The sequence below is a fragment of the Bubalus bubalis genome, chromosome 15 (genome assembly GCF_019923935.1).
Source record: "Bubalus bubalis isolate 160015118507 breed Murrah chromosome 15, NDDB_SH_1, whole genome shotgun sequence".
NCBI lineage: Eukaryota > Metazoa > Chordata > Mammalia > Artiodactyla > Bovidae > Bubalus > Bubalus bubalis.
The window spans coordinates 45803667-45821914 of NC_059171.1; the positions used below are offsets into that span (position 1 = coordinate 45803667).

At 40.4% G+C, this 18248-nt stretch overlaps 1 protein-coding gene across 1 annotated transcript in view; it reads right to left on the bottom strand.

The window, feature by feature from the left end:
- Window positions 1-18248, bottom strand: part of KCNB2 (potassium voltage-gated channel subfamily B member 2) — a 468901-nt gene that overhangs the window by 11592 nt on the left and 439061 nt on the right. The gene's annotated exons all lie outside the window — the stretch shown is intronic.

Below are 18248 nucleotides of genomic sequence, written 5' to 3' on the forward strand. Positions count from 1 at the left end.
AAATTAAAAAAAAAAAAAAAAAAGAATTTTCAGGAGAACATCAACTTATTTAAGTTGTCAGGAAGAAGGTCTGTGATGAGCATTATTAGAAACATGAAACATTTTCTATTTTCAGAAAAAGGGCAAAGCACAATGACATTTCTGAGCCTATAAGCCAAAGACCAAACCATTTGTTGAGGGAAGAAGTGAGAAGTAAGTAAAAATATCATGACTTTCATCTACCTATCTTCTATTTTGAGCTGTTCTCAGAAGCAAACCAGAAAAAAAAAATCCTGTGATTTGCACCAAAGGAAGAGCCATCCAGGACTGTTGCTGTTCTAACATTTCATATTCTTTGAAACTGTGGTGCTCTCCTCGAAGGCTGGGGGCCCTTGGTTGATGCTCAGCTCTTTCTTCTCCCAAGTATCCCCTTTCCTTCCTGGGACAACAGAGACTCTGTGCTTAGGTGCTCTCTGGTAATGAACCCTCTGTGGGCTAGCACCACATGACTCATGCAAAGGATGAACATCCCCGAAAGGCTCAGTTGATTTTGAATTATTTTGAATTCAATCCCTTCCCATTTATGGACTGTTGAATGAGGGGTTTGAAGAGAGTCATCCACACAGAAGTCGGTGTCAGCCAGAAGCCTGTGCGATGCTTTTCATCTGGGGTGGGTGGTCAGTGAGAAGCAATTCAGTTCTGCATAGTATCAAAATTTTTTTAAATTCTCTAATATAAAACCAATTTTTTTTGGAGGGAGAGTTTTTGGCCATCTTATGATGAAAGATACTGTTTTAACATTTTCTTGATATCTCCTGAAATATGCCACATTTCACTACCCATGATATATTTCCTATTTTAAAAGATTAGGTTTTAGGAAGCAATTCATTAGGTAGAAGGCTGGTGGAGGGAACTTTAATCTTATTCACAGTAACTCTGAAAGAAAGGAGCAACAGTGAGATGGAGACCCCTTTAATCTTACACCCACTCCAGTGAGTAGACAACCTCTTTGTAGGTAATTTGTTCTTACAAAGCCTTCAGGGCCAGGAAGTAAACATGAAGATGAGCCAGGCTGAGCTCCCTGTGTTATACAGCGACTTCCCGTTAGCCATCTATTTTACATGTGCTGATTGATGTGTATATTTCAGGGCCGCTCTCTCAGTTCGTTCCACCCTCACCTGCCTTCGTTATGTCTACAAGTCTGTTCTCTATGTTGGACAGAGTTTTGATCTGTTAACATCCATAAAGCCTTACAACCTTCTTAAACAATCATTTGACAGTTTCACAGAATATAGTTTTGCTTCTCAAACAGGGTTTTTGGATTACAGAATGGAATAACTACCTATTTTCTTTCTATAGAATTGCTTGCAGTGCCTAACACAGAGCCAATACTTTGAAAATCTATTTTAAATTAATGAATAACCAAAAAAAGAAGAGAGAAGTCCATAGAACTGGAAGAAAGGAGACTAGATCTTGAAGAAGCCAAATGTTTTCTAATCACCAAAGAGGAATAAGATAGGTTCTTAGTCATTTTCTCTTGCTTCTACATGGTCCAAAGTCAGCCTAAAAGCTTTAACCAACAATAGAATTTTTTAACACCAGAAATTCATATTACCAATAGCTCATTTTGTGATAACAGACCAACTGTACAACTTCAGCAACATAATCTTTTCCTAGGTAAGCTCTGTAATTTTATTAATCCTTTCTTTTTCTTTTTTTTCATTATACTGAGCAGATTACTTTTTTTTTTACCTTATTCTTTGAGAAGCCTGATTTTGACTATATATTAGCTTTTGGCTTCACCTTCACAGAAGGGTACGTTTTCTTAAAGAAAAGTGTTGTGTTCATTCTATGTCACATTTTTTTTTTCCTGAGAATTCCTTGGAACCTCAGTTAATCCAACCAGTGAATAAAGTGATAGTTCCATGTATAGATATGGGCGGATTCAGGTTTATGGGATAAATGTGAAGCCACTGAGAAGAATTAATAATGTAGGTTATATATTAAAAAGTACATAATACAATACTTCAATAAAAGAATATCAAAGAATAAGAAAAAAATATACATATATATCACTGTCCCAGGTAACTAAAAATCAGAGAAAAGTCACAAAAACTTCATAAAAGTGTAAACTTAACAAATATTTCAGATTCCATTTAATACTTATTTACAAGTATATTTTGTTAAAATACCGCATCTATATAAATATCTTAAGTGTGTGAAGACCTAAAACAAGACAATGAAAAGAAGTTTCCTTCCCTTTTCTCCTTCTTACCAGTTTTCTAGTTCTTTGGAAAGACAATTAATGAAAACCAAGGGAAGGAAAAAACAGATTTTAAACACCTAGGGTGTTTTGAACACTAGAGTATTTACAGTTCCATCCAGATATAATAACATTCTTCCCTTTCCTGTTGGAAAAGTGTTTCCTTGGTTCTCAGAACAATTCTAATCAAAACTCTTCTTTTTGTGAAAGATGGGTAGAAGTTTCCATACAGAAAGGGGGTTATAGGGCACAACGGGCTGAGAGGACAGGGTAGGTGAAGCCTGAAAGCCCAGACCATTAGCTCAGAATTAATTAATTTTGTATGAGTGGGGCATCCATAGGGGTCCATGGTGATTTCAGGGCTGCTGCATATAAGAGTGAAGGCTATGCACTGGTCAACTCCAGAGGGCACCAATAGAGAGAGAAGAATGTGAAAGACAGGGGGCTTCCCTGGTGGTCCAGGGGCTAAGACTCCGTGCTCCCAATGCAGGGGGCCAGTTTCATCCCTGGTCAGGCAACTAGATGCCACATGCCACAAATGAGACCTGGCACAGCCAAATGAATAAATTAATATTTAAAAAAGTAAAAACGAATGTGAACGATGTCTCTGTCATTTGTTCAGGAAACAACCTTCACAAGCTTGTGGCAGCCCTGAGGCTGGTGAGATTAGATGCAGGTGGGACACTTCTGGGAAGTCAGGCAGTGGGCAAATTCTGAAGGGTGCTAGATGTGCCGATGGAGAGTTTGGTGGGTTTCCTTTTGAAGACCAGTTTTCCTCAAAATGTGGTCCCTGAACCAGCATATCAACATTATGTTGTAACTTGTGAGAAACACCGATCCTCAGGCCTCATTCCACACTTGTTCTGTGCTGTGCTTAGTCACTCAGTCGTGTCTGAATCTGTGCGACCCTGTGGACTGTAGCCCACCAGGCTCTTCTTGTCCATGGGATTATCCAGACAAGAATACTGGAGTGGGTTGCCACGCCCTCCTCCAGGGGATCTTCCCAACTCATGGATCCGAACCTAGGTCTCCCAAATTGCAGGCGGATTCTTTACTGTCTGAGGCACTAGGGAAGCCCCTGCTGAATCAGAAGCTCTGGAGAGAGGCCCAGCATCTGTTTTCACAAGCCCTCTGGGTGACTCTGATGCTCGCTAAAGCACGAGGCCACCGCTGTAAGGAGGAAAAGCCATAGACACTTTAAGCAAAGGAAGGAATGCTCAGCTTGCGTTTAGGAAGAGCATAAACTAGGATGTGTGGGACAGATTGGCGTAGTGTTGCAAATGAAGATAAGTGAAGTTTCTGTTGCAAGGGTGGCTGTATTCACAGTTGACCCTCCACATCCATGGGTCCTGCATCCCCATATAGGGAAGGCCGGTAGTACTACATTATTTTATGTAAGGGACTGGAGTATCCATGGTTTCTGGAATCCAGGGGTGTCCTGGAAACAATGCCCTGCAGATGGTGAGGGACCACTATATAAATAAAATCACAGCCTTACTTGCTGTGGAGTTGGAGACTCTAGGACTCTGCCATGTTTATGACTAAGTTTATCAAGAAGACTGAGTAGCCTTGACAAATCTCCATTATTTTATAAGATAAAAACTCTGAGTGATCCATGACTTAATCATCCTAAGTCTTTGAAAATGATATATCCTCATCTCAAAAACTTATAGGGACTTTCCTGGTAGTCCAGTGGCTAAGACTTTGAGCTCCCAATGCAGGGCTTCTAGGTTTGATCCCTGGTCAGGGAACTAGATCCTGAGTGCTGCAACAAAGACCTGGCAGAGACAAATAAATAAATAAATAAAAATAAATATTAAACAAATTCTAGTAGTTGCAATGGTAAAGAATCCATCTGCTAACGCAGGTGACACAAGAGACGTGGGTTGGGAAGATGATCTGGAGCAGGAAATGGCTACGCACTCCAATATTCTTGCCTGGAAAATTCCATGGTCAGAGGAGCCTGGTGGGCTACCATCCATGAGCCTGCAAAGAGTCGGACATGACTGAGCATGCACATAACAAATAAGAACTTCAAGTTTCAAAATAGAAACAGGTAAATTTCTCCCTGAGAGTGAGACCACAGTTTCTTGCTATCTGAAAATATTATGAAACACACACTCTATTGTTTGCCAGAACTATTTTCTTTTGTAAAATTTTACCCTAAGTATACATTCTGAAATTACACAGGGCAAAGACTAGTTTAAGAATCCATTTATGCTAGCTGGTCCATGAAAGCATGCTCATTTGTTGAATTACTTCTCACCCACTCCAACTTCCAATTTCTACAAGGAAGTCTCCTACACTTCCAGAATTAAAGTGCCATTAAAAACTGGCTGTGTTCCTCTGACACCTAGTCGGCCTCATGAGCTCATCAATCACCATTAACAGGGAATGGCAAGGATTTATTTCCACCATTATTCGTATATATAAAGACTGTGTCCCAGCAGCTTCAAAGAAAGAAAACAACGAAAGAAGTAATGCAATCATTATTTTTCCTTTTAATGAAGCTCCGCAGTACACCTCTTCTAAAAAGTACTTTTGGGGTCAACATCATTAAGACTACATTATAGATTGCCAGAAAATAGACTAGGGAAATGCTGAAATGAAGCTGCCTGCCAAGGTAAAGTTGAGATGGGAGATAAACCCAGCTGTGCCTGCAGAAAACATGCACGGTTCACCTTCTACCTGCTGCTGCGGGCAGGCTTTGCTGTCCCAGGGCCAGTGGGCTTCAGCAGTTCATGGAGGCTTCTGTTACATGGATGACAGGTGTTCATGTCAAGAAGCCAAGCATCACAAACAAGGGCCTTTAATGGACCTTGTTTGACTTCTTTTGACAGCAACCATGATTTGATTGGGCTCGAGCTCTTCTGGACTTCTTAGGGCATAAGGAGATGTTTATTGGGCAAAGGGGTCCTGCTGTTTATAGCTGTCTGAGGTGAACACTTTCTACAATCACAAAGACTTACTCTGATCTGTACTGAGTTGTTCCTGGGTTCTATCAGGAAGGCTTCTTAAGACTTTGTCAATCAAAATGTGGTCCTGGAACTAGCGACATCACCTGGAGATTATTGGAAATGCAGAATCTCAGGCTCCATCCCGATGGCTCACTGAATCCGGATCTATTTTCACAAGATTTCCAAGTGATTCAATGCACATTGAAGTTTGAGAAGCTCTGACCTCAGACACAAATCCATACAATATTTATTTTAATTAAAATACATATATATGTTTAGTTTATTAAAAAATTGGCTTAGGAGGCTCTTCTGTAGATTTTTAACCACTGGATCTCAGTTGTGGAAACAGGGGTGAGTTGTTTGACCTTGCAAAGATTTTCAACCCTGTTCAGAGGTTCTAGGGTGGGTGGATGTAGTTAGCTAGAAAAAGCCTTAAGGATTATGCAGAAGTGGCCTCTAGTCCTGCCTAGACATCCTCTCTCAGTCTTCACTTGGCAGTCATTACTTTGTCTATTTATTTGAAAATCATTTCTTTATTATGCTCTTGACTGCTCTGGATCTTCAGTGCTAAGTGCGGGCTTTTTCTAATTCCAGCAAGTTGGGGCTACTCTTTGTTGCAGAGGGTGGGCTTCTCATTGCTGTGGCTTCTCTTGTTGCAGAGCATGGGCTCCTAAGTGTGCAGGCTTTGTAGTTGTGGCTCACTGGCTTAGTTGCTTTGAGGCATATGGGACCATGGATTGAATGAGTGTTCCCTGAATTGACAGGCGGATTCTTAACTATGGGACCACCAGAGAAGTCCCAGTCATTACTTTAAACACTTTCATGTACTTGGCAGTAGAAAGAACACTGGATGCGGAGTCAGATGACCTGACCTTTCTCCTAGGCCTGCATTATTAAATTAACTGCATGACCTGAGTCAAGACATGGAAGCTCAGTTTCATTATGTATCAGTTCAGTTCAGTCGCTCAGTCACATGGACTGCAGCATGCCAGGCCTCCCAGTTCCTCACCAACTCCCGGAGTTTACTCAAACTCATGTCCATCACTCATGTCAGTGATGCCATCTAACCATCTCATCCTTTGTCATCCCACCTTCAATCTTTCCCAGCATCAGGGTCTTTTTAAATGAGTCATCTCTTTGCATCAGGTGGCCAAAGTATTGGAGTTTCAGCTTCCAATGAACACTCAGGACTGATCTCCTTTAGGATGGACTGGTTGGATCTCCTTGCAGTTCATTATGTATAGACTGGGACTAATCATGACAAGTTCATTAACATGACTAGGGTATAGTGATGATGAAATGACATAATTCATGGCAGTATTTTGGCAGTTCTATAGAAATGCCAATATTTGTATGATCCAAGTACCTTTAAAAACATGGATTCCAGGGTCTGGGGCAGAATTATAAATGAGTACATAGTGTTAGCGGAGAAGGCAATGGCACCCTACTCCAGTACTCTTGCCTGGAAAATCCCATGGATGGAGGAGCCTGGAAGGCTGCAGTCCAGGGGGTCACGAAGAGTCAGACATGACTGAGCAACTTCACTTTCATGCATTGGAGAAGGAAATGGCAACTCACTCCAGTGTTCTTGCCTGGAGAATCCCAGGGACGAGGGAGCCTGGTGGGCTGCCGTCTATGGGGTCGCACAGAGTCGGACATGACTGAAGCGACTTAGCAGCAGCACATAGTGTTAGAGGTGGAAGAACTGTATTCTTACCGTTTCTTGTTTGAAGTTAGCACTTTATTCTTTCCTATGAAATTGCCATTTAGTTTGAGTATGTGGATGTTGCTGACTGGTAGGTATGGTTTAGTCCTTTGAGAAAGTCAGCCTACCGAATTGAATAGTATGCCCCCAAATTCATGTGGGCTTCCCTGGTGGCTCAGTGGTAAAAAAATCCACCTGCCAATACAGGAGATAAACGTTCGATCCCTGGGTTGGGAAGATCCCCTGGAGAAGGAAGTGGCAACCTACTTTAGTATTCTTGCCTGGGAAATCCCATGGACAGAGGAGCCTGGCAGGATGCAGTCCACGGGGTTGCAAAAGAGTCGGACATGACTGAGCGACTAAACAGCAACAACAAATTCATGTACACCCAGAACCTCAGAAAATATTTGGGAATAGTCTTTGCAAATGTGATTAGTTAAGATGAGGTCGTATTTGACTAGTGCTAAGTGCTAAGTCACTTCAGTCGTGTCCAACTCTGTGCAACCCCATAGACGGCAGCCCACCAGGCTCCCCTGTCCCTGGGATTCTCCAGGCAAGAACACTGGAGTGGGCTGCCATTTCCTTCTCCAATGCAGGAAAGTGAGAAGTGAAAGTGAAGTTGCTCAGTCGTGTCTGACTCAGCGACCCCATGGACTGCAGCCACCAGGCTCCTCCATCCATGGGATTTTCCAGGCAAGAGTACTGGAGTGGGTTGCCATTGCCTTCTCTGCATATTTGACTAGGGTGGATCCTAAATCCAACAACTGTCCTTATAAGAAATCCAGAGAGACACATGCATGGAGGGAAGATGGCCAGATAACAGTGGAGGCAGAGATTGGAGTTTTGCAGCTGTGAGGCAACGCATTTCAAGGATTGAGGACAAACATCAAAAGCTAGGGAGAAGCGAGGGAGGATTTCTCTTTAAGAGTTTTTAGACACTTTGATTTCAGCCTTCTAGCCTCCAGAACTGTGAGAGAATAAACGTCTATGTTTTAGGTCACCCAGTTTGTGGGGTTTTGTTACAGAAGCCTTGGGAAATTAATACAATTCAGTTGTATTGTTCAATTAAAGGGTCCAGTATTTAATGAGAGGCAGTGCTCAGAACACTCTAGGAGCCATTACATGTATTCCCTTAAATAGTGAATTTCATGTTATTTGCAAAGGAGAGGGAAGTCATAGGGGTTTGGAACCCTAGTCAACAGGAAGAACAGTTCCTAATTGAGAAAAACTAAGTTGTATTTACTGTTGGAAATAAATAGCTATGATTTGTTAAGTAGGTAATTAACACCTGCATTCTAAATAGCAGCCCAGTACAAGTTAGAACATGTGGGTCTGGAAGCTGCAAAATTCACTCAAACCGGCGAGATGTAGGAAAAAGATAAATAAGGATATTCTACAGAATACCATATTAGGATGGTCAAGTTAGCAACAAATTAAAAAACCCAGTTGATGTTAGGAAATTGAAAAACCCAGTTTTAGGTGGATGGTAACTAGCACTGTGCTGGTGATCACTTTTTGGCATATAAAAACACCAAATTATAATGCTGTACAGCTGAAACATTAAAATAAAGAATGATGAGGATTATTTAATCACTAGTCACATTGCCCTTAGCACTAATTTATACTTTTCTTTTATGTGATACAGTATGTACGTTATATGTATGTACATTATATATTATATACATATTACATCTGTACATACATTAGGAGAAGGGGTGACAGAGGATGAGATGGTTGGATGGCATCACCGACTCAGTGGACATGAATTTGAGCAAATCACTTCACTACCTGGGGAGACAGTGAAGGACAGGGAAGCCGGGCGTGCTGCAGTCCATGAGGTCACAGAGAGTCAAATACGACTTAGGGACTGAACACCAAAATGTATTACATATGTCCCTGATCCAATGCTTTATGTCTCAAATTCTAGTAAAATATAAAAGTTTTTTTTGGGTGTTTTTGTACAAGTTATGTATACGAAGACACTTTCCTTCTGTGATCATTAGCACCAACACTCCCCAAATTATGATAATATAGAGAAAAAGCAGCCTTTAAAAAAAAAAAACAAACTCTTCAGTTCTGTAGTTAAAATTCAGTGCATAAAAAAGACAGCATTGGTTGTTAATTTTTGGAGAAATTTGCTATAAAGGAAATAAGAGAAATGGATCTGTAGCTATAAACGAAGGTAGAGCAACAACAAAAAGCCTGATAAATAATTTTAAAAAATGTATTGGAGTATAGTTGATTTATAGTGTTGTGTTAGTTTCTGATATACAGCACAGTGTATCAGTTATACATATATATATATATATATATATATATATATACCCACTCTTTTTTAGATTCTTTTCCCATATAGGGCATTACAGAGTACCAAGTAAGTTCCCTAGGTAAAAAGTCCAATTTTAAATACTTCCTCTAGTGGTGGTTTGGAGAAGGCAATGGCACCCCACTCCAGTACTCTTGCCTGGAGAATCCCATGGGTAGAGGAGCCTGGTAGGTTGCAGTCCATGGGGTCACTAAGAGTCGGACACAACTGAGTGACTTCACTTTCACTTTTCACTTTCTTGCATTGGAGAAGGAAATGGCAACCCACTCCAGTGTTCTTGCCTGGAGAATCCCAGGGACAGGGGAGCCTGGTGGGCTGCCGTCTATGGGGTCGCACAGAGCCGGACACGACTGAAGTGACTTAGCAGCAGCAGCAGCTAGTGGTGGTTTATAAGTTAAGAGTGGTGGGAAGTTTTCATGCTATAAAGCCTCTAGTAAGCATGTCCTACCAGACCAACGTGGCAGCTAACTCTGAACAGCTCCCTAGAATGGCGTTTTCAAAACTGTGAGTCCCAGCCCTTTTATGGGTCAGAAGTTCTGAGAGTCAGAATCTGCATTAAGAAAAGTATAATAGTTGGGAATTTCAGGTCGTCTAATGGTTAAGACTCCACACTTCCACTGCTGGGGGAATGGGTTCAATCCCTGGTCAGAGAACTAAGAACCCAAAGGGCCACCAAAAATACAGAAAATATAGGAAGGGTAAATACTGTTTTGTAAAATGTTGATTTGCATGTGTGCATGTGTATGTGTGTGCTGGGTCATAATTCCTACCCTCGAGTGACAGTAACAATCACATGCACGTGCATGCATGCTCAGTTGTGTCTGACCCTTTGCGACCCCCTGGACTGTAACCCACCAGGCTCCTCTGGCCATGAGATTTTTCAGACCAGAATACTGGAGTGCGTTGCCATTTCCTCCTCCAGGGGATCTTCCCAACCCAGCGACCGAATCGTTGTCTCTTGTGTCTCCTGGGTTGGCAGGTGGATTCTTTACCACTGGCGCCACCTGGGAAGTTAATAACAATAGTAATAGTTATTATTAAATCATATTTGTTATTTTACTCTGATGATCCATATAAAGGTAACATTATCCTCATGTTTCCTAAGCTGAGCTTTGGATAATTTCTGTCAATGAGAGAGAGGGCAGGTCACCTTCCATGTTCCCCCCACCCCAAATACAGATCTTTTAGTTCTACATGACTTTGACAACTTAGATATTTGTGTATAGCTTCTGTGTTATTTTTGTATTGATCCTTTCTTAGTCCTGACATTTACATTTCTGACCTTTTATTTATTACTGTTACTCTTTGGGGTTTGAATGGATTCAAGTGATTTATTTCATAATATTTCCTAGAATGTAAGTTGGGGTGATCAATTTTTATTGATCACTAGCAAATCTATTTAGCAAGTCTTTGTTATAAGGTTTATACGGTTATAAATCTTTGTTATAAGGAATTGCCATAGATTGAATTATGCCTGGACATTACTGCCAGTTTAGGACATTTTTATTAATCTCTTAATTAAACAATTCAAGATTTAACATAAGTTAATATTATTGATAGACCATTGATTCATATTGGTTTCTACATACCATGTGGGTTTTTCAATTATGTGATCTGACTCAAAACAAAAGACCCAATTTTTGATTAGGTAAGTGTTTATTTGACACATTTACACATTTAAATAAACTAAATGTTTATTTAGTTATATATGACTTAAATAGTTAATTTTAAAACAATTGATTCCATCAATTTAAACTACAACCTTAGCTTATAGGTCACATTTTGGACTCAAATCAGCTATGAGGCATCTACTCTCCAGGTAATAGACCTGAAAAGGTCATGATTAGAGCTTAAATATATATAGCACCTAGTAGGTAATTATTTAATGGTGGCTAAATTGCATGTGTTCCAAAGATAGTTTTTACAGATGAAGATTTAAGTTTATAGTGATTCCTGGTTAGCAAGGCAAAATTCAATCAATAAAATATTTAGTCTATGTATAAAAATACACTGATTTTATAATGAAAAATGTCGAGATAAGTTTCATATATAGCTTAAACATTCTCATGACTGAATTTCTTCCTTTTTAGGTAGAAGTTCATCAGTTTTTTACCTACACATGGACACTGTCACAGCCTTGGCCATGCCTGTTTTCTTGTAGCCTGTAAAATATGCACCAGATGCAAAGTGGGGTGGAAGGACAAGTGTGAAAGCTAACACATCCCATTCTTTCTTTTTTAAAAAACTTTTTGTTTTGTATTGGGGTAAAGCTGATTAGGTGGCTCAGTGATAGAGAACCCACCTGCCAATGAAAGAGATATAGGAGACATAGGTTCAATCCCTGGGTCAGGAAGATCTCCTGGAGGAGGAAATGGCAACCTACTCCAGTATGATTGCCTGGGAAATCCCATGGACAGAGGAGCCTGGTGGGCTACAGTCCATGGGTTGCAAAAAGACACAACTGAGTGACTGAGCACAGCACAGCACATAGCCAGTTCACAATATTGTGATAGCTTCAGGTGAACAGTGAAGGGACTCAGTCATACATATACAGGTATCCATTCTCCCCCAAAACTCCTCCCCCAATCCAGGCTGCCACATAACACTGAGCAGAGTTTCATGTGCTCTATAGTAGGTCCTTGTTGGTTATCTGTTTTAAATGTAGCCGTGTGTACGTGACAATCCCAAACTCCCTAAATTATCCCTCCCCTCATTCTTCCCCCTGACAACCATAAGCTTCTTCTCTAAGTCTGTGAGTCTGTTTCTGTGTTGTAAGTTCATTTGTATCATTTCTTTGTAGATTCCACATATAAGGGATGTCATACAATATTTTTCCTCTGTTCTTACTAATGATAGGAAGGAATATCTCTTCAGAAATCTATGTGTGTTGAATTAGGCCCCAATTTAAAGGCTACATCTTTTTAATAAGAGTCTTTCTTGATCTCCATTGTGATAATCACTTCCTGCTTTGGTTTTCAAAATGGGATTCCTGAAAGAAGATGACTTAGTGGACAGGGCTATGGGAACCCCATCCCCAGGACAAATTGGGTGGAGCTGTCCTCCCCTGTAGTGCTGAAGATGCATAAGTATGTGAAGAGGTGAGCATTTTTGATAGAAGTACTTGAATTCTATGGTGGAACATATACACACATACAGATGCATGCATTTATATACACAAGCAGGTGTATTTCTCCTTTGGAGATGATGATAAATATTAGCTGTGTTTGAGGATATGTGTGACCAAAAGCCCTTTCCACACTATTTCAGCTCAGTTCAGTTGCTCAGTCGTGTCCGACTCTTTGCAACCCCATGAATCGCAGCAAGCCAGGCCTCCCTGTCCATCACCAACTCCCAGAGTTCACCCAAACTCATGTCCATCGAGTCGGTGATGCCATCCAGCCATCTCATCCTCTGTCGTCCCCTTCTCCTCCTGCCCACAATCCCTCTGAGACAGTCATTTCCTAGGCAAGTTGATAGGGAGTCTAGGGGTCCCCAAGGAGAGAGGGGTCTGGAATTCTCAAGGAGGAAGAAAGGACAAGCTTTTTTTTTTTTTCCTTTTTTCCACATTCCTTAGGATTATATAACAATAATGTATCCTGCCTAAGGACAGTCTTTGGATTCAACCTTTTGTTATCTTAAAATGTTAATTATGGGAGTAGGTCTGATGAGGTCTTTACAACCTCCAGATATTCTTTGGATTATATAACTTCATTTTTAACACTAGCAAGCGGGTACTCTTTCTGCCCCCTTCTGATGCCTATGTCAGAAGCTTTCTCTATCTCCTTTATACTTTAATAAAACTTTATTACACAAAAGCTCTGAGTGATCAAGCCTCGTCTCTGGCCCCAGATTGAATTCTTCTCCTCCGGGGGCCAAGAATCCCGGTGTATTCGTGTGATTCAACAACAACCTTTCACCTCCCAGCATCAGAGTCTTTTCCAATGAGTCAACTCTTCGCATGAGGTGGCCAAAGTACTGGAGTTTCAGCCTCAGCATCAGTCCTTCCAATGAACACTTAGGACTGGTCTCCTTTAGGATGGACTGGTTGGATCTCCTTGCAGTCCAAGGGACTTGCAAGAGTCCTCTCCAGCACCACAGTTCAAAAGCATCAATTCTTTGGAGCTCAGCTTTCTTCACAGTCCAACTCTCACATGCATACATAACCACTGGAAAAACCATAGCCTTGACTAGATGGACCTTTGTTGGCAAAGTAATATCTCTGCTTTTTAATATGCTATTTGGTTGGTCATAACCAAGGGGTAAGTGTCTTTTAATTTCATGGCTGCAATCACCATTTGCAGTGACTTTGGAGCCCCCCAAAATAAAGTCTGACACTGTTTCCACTGTTTCCCCATCTATTTCCCATGAAGCGATGGGACCAGATGCCATGATCCACACTATTAACTTACAAATAAAAGGCTGCCATTTGTGGCCACAGTTGTTGTTTGTAGAGTTGGTTATGGAGGACAGCTTTGTCTTTTAGGCTTCTAGGCCTCCTAATTGTTAGGCCAATCTTGTATATGCCAAGAAAGCAATACTGGACCTCTCAAAACAGGCAGAGAGCATGACTAAACATATTATACTAAAATAGCACATCAAGCTGCAAACTAATGTTAGTCGCTCAGTTGTGTCTGACTCTTTGCGACCCCATGGACTGTAGCCCACCAGGTTCCTCTGTCCATGGGCTTTTTCAGGCAAGAATACTGGAATGGGTAGCCATTCCCTTCTCCAGGGGATCTTCCCAATCCAGGGATCAAACATGGGTCTACCTGAATTGTAGGTAGATTCTTTATCATCTGAGCCACCATAGGTTCTAATGAGCCCAGGTTATCATCAGCCATCTATTACATTAATCTAGGAGGCTGAATGGAGAAGGAAATGGCAACCCACTCCAGTATTCTTGCCTAGAGAATCCCGTGGACAGGGGAGCCTGGTGGGCTGCTGTCCATGGGGTTGCACAGAGTCGGACACGTCTGAAGCGACTTAGCATGCATGCATGCATTGGAGAAGGAAATGGCAATCCACTCCGGTGTTCTTGCCTGGAGAATCTCAGGGACAGAGGAGCCTGGTGGGCTGCCATCTATGGGGTCACACAGAGTCGGACACGACTGAAGCGACTTAGCAGCAGCAGCAGCAGCAGCAGGAGGCTGAAAGGTTTGGGCAGCAGGAGACATGGAATCATCAGTTTTCTCACCATATCAGAGTACTTTTTATTGGCTTTGGATCATTTAGATAAACACGATAAAATATACAAAATTCATTTTGCCATATTATTTACACATTGGTTTAGAATTCCCTAAAAAGCATTTTCTAGGATTTTGTCCAGATCTGAGTAGTCAACCCAAACAAGGCCCACTGAATATGTGTGTAATTCTCATCAAATTTTTATTTGTGTATATGCTTAGTTGCTCAATCATGCCCAACTCTTTGTCGCCCCATGAATTATAGCCTTCCAGTCTCCTCTGCCCATGGAATTTTCCAGGCAAGAATACTGGAATGGGTTGCCATTTCCTCCTCCAGGGTATCTTCCCAAGCCAGGAGTCAAACCCATATCTCTTGCATCTCCTGTATTGGCAGGCTGATTCTTTACCACTAGCACCATCTGAATATGTATGCAAATTTAAATCCTACAAATGCCACCTGTGGCCCTTAGAGTTTCTAAGTCTTATTCCCTAAGACATTAAACTGAAGAAAACAAATTCTAAGCTTTCTATATAAATGAGTCAACATAGTGATAATAATAAGAAAAACCCTATGGTGTCACTCCCACAGCCCCATCCTCTCATGGCCTAAATAGCAGGTGTTTGCTTCTGCAAGTCTAAGCAGACAAGAGAACAAAGCACAGGCAGACGATGACCTAGCACTGCTGCAACAGACACAACTTTTAATGCTGTTTGGTCTATTTGCTTTAAAGTTTTCATCCTAATGATACGGTTGGGAGATTGTCAGGTACCACACATTTGGCAGACACACAAAGAGCACCAAAATTCACAATCAGAATAGGCTGAAAAGAACTAATTTGCTCTCTGCAAAATCACGACTGCTGCCAAGTCGCTTCAGTCGTGTCTGAGTCTGTGCGACCCCATAGACGGCAGCCCACCAGGCTTCCCCGTCCCTGGGATCCTCCAGGCAAGAACACTGGAGTGGGTTGCCATTTCCTTCTCCAATGCAGGAAAGTGAAAAGTGAAAGTGAAGTCGCTCAGTCGTGTCCGACTCTTCGAGACCCCATGGACTGCAGCCTACCAGGCTCCTCCATCCATGGGATTTTCCAGGCAAGAGTGCTGGAGTGGGTTGCCATTGCCTTCTCCGCTAACACTACGTACTCATTTACAATTCTGCCCCAAACTCTAGAATCCATGTTTTTAAAGATATTTGGATCATACAAATATTGGCATTTCTATTGAACTTTATAACTGCCAAAATACTGCGATGCATTATGTCATTCATCATCACTATACCCTAGTCATATTAATGAACTTGTCATGATTAATCCCAGTCTATACATAATGAACTGCAAGGAGATCCAACCAGTCCATTCTGAAGGAGATCAGCCCTGGGATTTCTTTGGAAGGAATGATGCTAAAGCTGAAACTCCAGTACTTTGGCCACCTCATGTGAAGAGTTGACTCATTGGAAAAGACTCTGATGCTGGGAGGGATTGGGGGCAGGAGGAGAAGGAAACGACAGAGGATGAGATGGCTGGATGGCATCACCGACTCGATGCACGTGAGTTTGAGTGAACTCTGGGAGTTGGTGATGGACAGGGAGGCCTGGTGTGCTGCAATTCACAGGGTCACGAAGAGTTGGATATGACTGAGAGACTGAACTGAACTGATAAGGCTGATATAACTGGAGGAAAACATTTTGGTACAATGAACCATCATTCTTTTAAAAATTTGCTGCTTATGCAATACAGTATGTTCATGCTGGCTATTTATGCTATTTATTGTAGTGTGTATGTTAATCCCATGCTTCTGATTTACCCCCTCTGCCCCATTTCCTCTTTGGTAACCATAGGTTTGTTTTTGATATCTGTAAGTCTGTTTCATTTTTAAAAAATTAGATTCCAGATATGAATGATATCATATGATATTTGTCTTTCTCTGACTTACTTCACTTAGTATGATAATCTCTAGGTTCATCCATGTTTTTGTAAATGACATTATTTGTTCATTTTTATGACTAAGTAATATTCCATTGTATATATATACCACATCTTCTTTATCCATTCTTCTGATGGACATTTAAGTTGCTTCCATGTCTTGGCTATTGTAAATAGTGCTGCAATGAACATCAGGGTGCAATATGTATTTTCTAATTATGGTTTTCTACAGATATATGCCCAGGAGTGGGATTGCCGGATCATATGGCAGTTCTATTTTTAGTTTTTAAGGAACCTCCATACTGTTCTCCACAGTGGTTGTACCAATTTACATTCCCACCAACAGTGTCGGAGGGTTCCCTTTTCTCCACACCCTCTCTAGCATTTACTGTTTGTAGATATTTTTGATGATGGCCATTCTGACCAGTATGAGGTGATACCTACTTCAGTATTCTGTGATAACCTATGTGAGAAGATATTTCAGATATCTTCTGAATATTTCAGATATCTTTCAGAAAGATATCTGAAATATTCAGATATTTCAGATATCTGAATATATAACGAATATATGTATATGTATAACTGAATCACTTGCTGTACACCTGAAACTAATACAAGATTGTAAAGCAACTATAATCCAATAAAATTTTAAAACATAAAAATTAAAAAATTACTGCTTAAATAAATGGTATATAATATCATTTTTCTCTCCTCATCTCAACCCCATTGGCAGAATAAAAATTCTGCTTGAACTAAAATGAAAACATTTGGCTTTATTCATTTGGCACAACATTGCCAATTCAGGACATTTTAAATAGAGTTGATTTATGGACTAGGGCTCAGGCTTTTAACTTTGGAATTTAGTCTTTATTTTCAATAAAATGACCATATGCTCATTTAAGGACAGTATGATAAATTCCCTCTCATTTATATTATCTGTTTTTTGGCTTTCTTTTTTATGTGAACATTATAATAAAAGTGATATCTCACATATTAATGACTGCTGTTAGCCAACTGATTATAGTATTCTCTTTCATTTCACTGAAAGTATATTTGGTGCTAAATTCAACTTTTTTTTTTTTTTAATGAAAGAGGAAGAATGGCTTTATTTCTTTGCCAGGCAAAGAGGGAAAAGTTGGCTAGCACTTCAAGAGTTGTGCCCCCTAAATTCAATCTTTTGATTCTTGGTTTCTCTTAGCCATAGATGGGTGTATCTCATTTTGATTTATTCACTGTCTAAACAGTTATATTATTTTTCAAGTTTAGTACTCACTGAAAAATCTCACAAGGAAATGTTTTCTCTCTTAATAATTTACTGCTCTTTATGTCTAGAAACTTCCTTTATAACTAACAATTTTTTATATTAAACTAACTTACAAAAGCACTTGAGAGTAAAGATGATTACAAATCAACCCTTAATATTAAACAAATTAGTATAATTTCTTATACTATTATTAAACAAATTAGTATTAACTTAATATTAAACAAATTTGTATAGGGTTTCAGGGGCTTCACATAAATCTTGTGGATTTTCTCCATGGATTTCCTGATTCTAAAATAGTCGAATGAGACATGAGACCAGTTTCCAACCTCCTAGGTGATATTTCTACCTACATACCCATTGGTCCCTCTAGCCTTGGAGACAGTTGGAAAAGGAAATTCAAGATGTCACCCTCTGCCCCAAATTAAAGTTTCCCCCCCAGGCCTAAATAGTCTATGTCTAGATCTATATTTACGTATAACCCTTCTCCCTAAAGCGCCACATCCAAGTGCCTAAATTCTCTTTTTTTCAGGTTTATTGAATTTAATGAAAACTATTTCTCAGAACAAACATCATTTCTTAAATCTAATTTTATGTTTGTTTCTATATCCCTTGTCTCTTGAATTGGGAATGTATGCATACTTACTGGGCATGA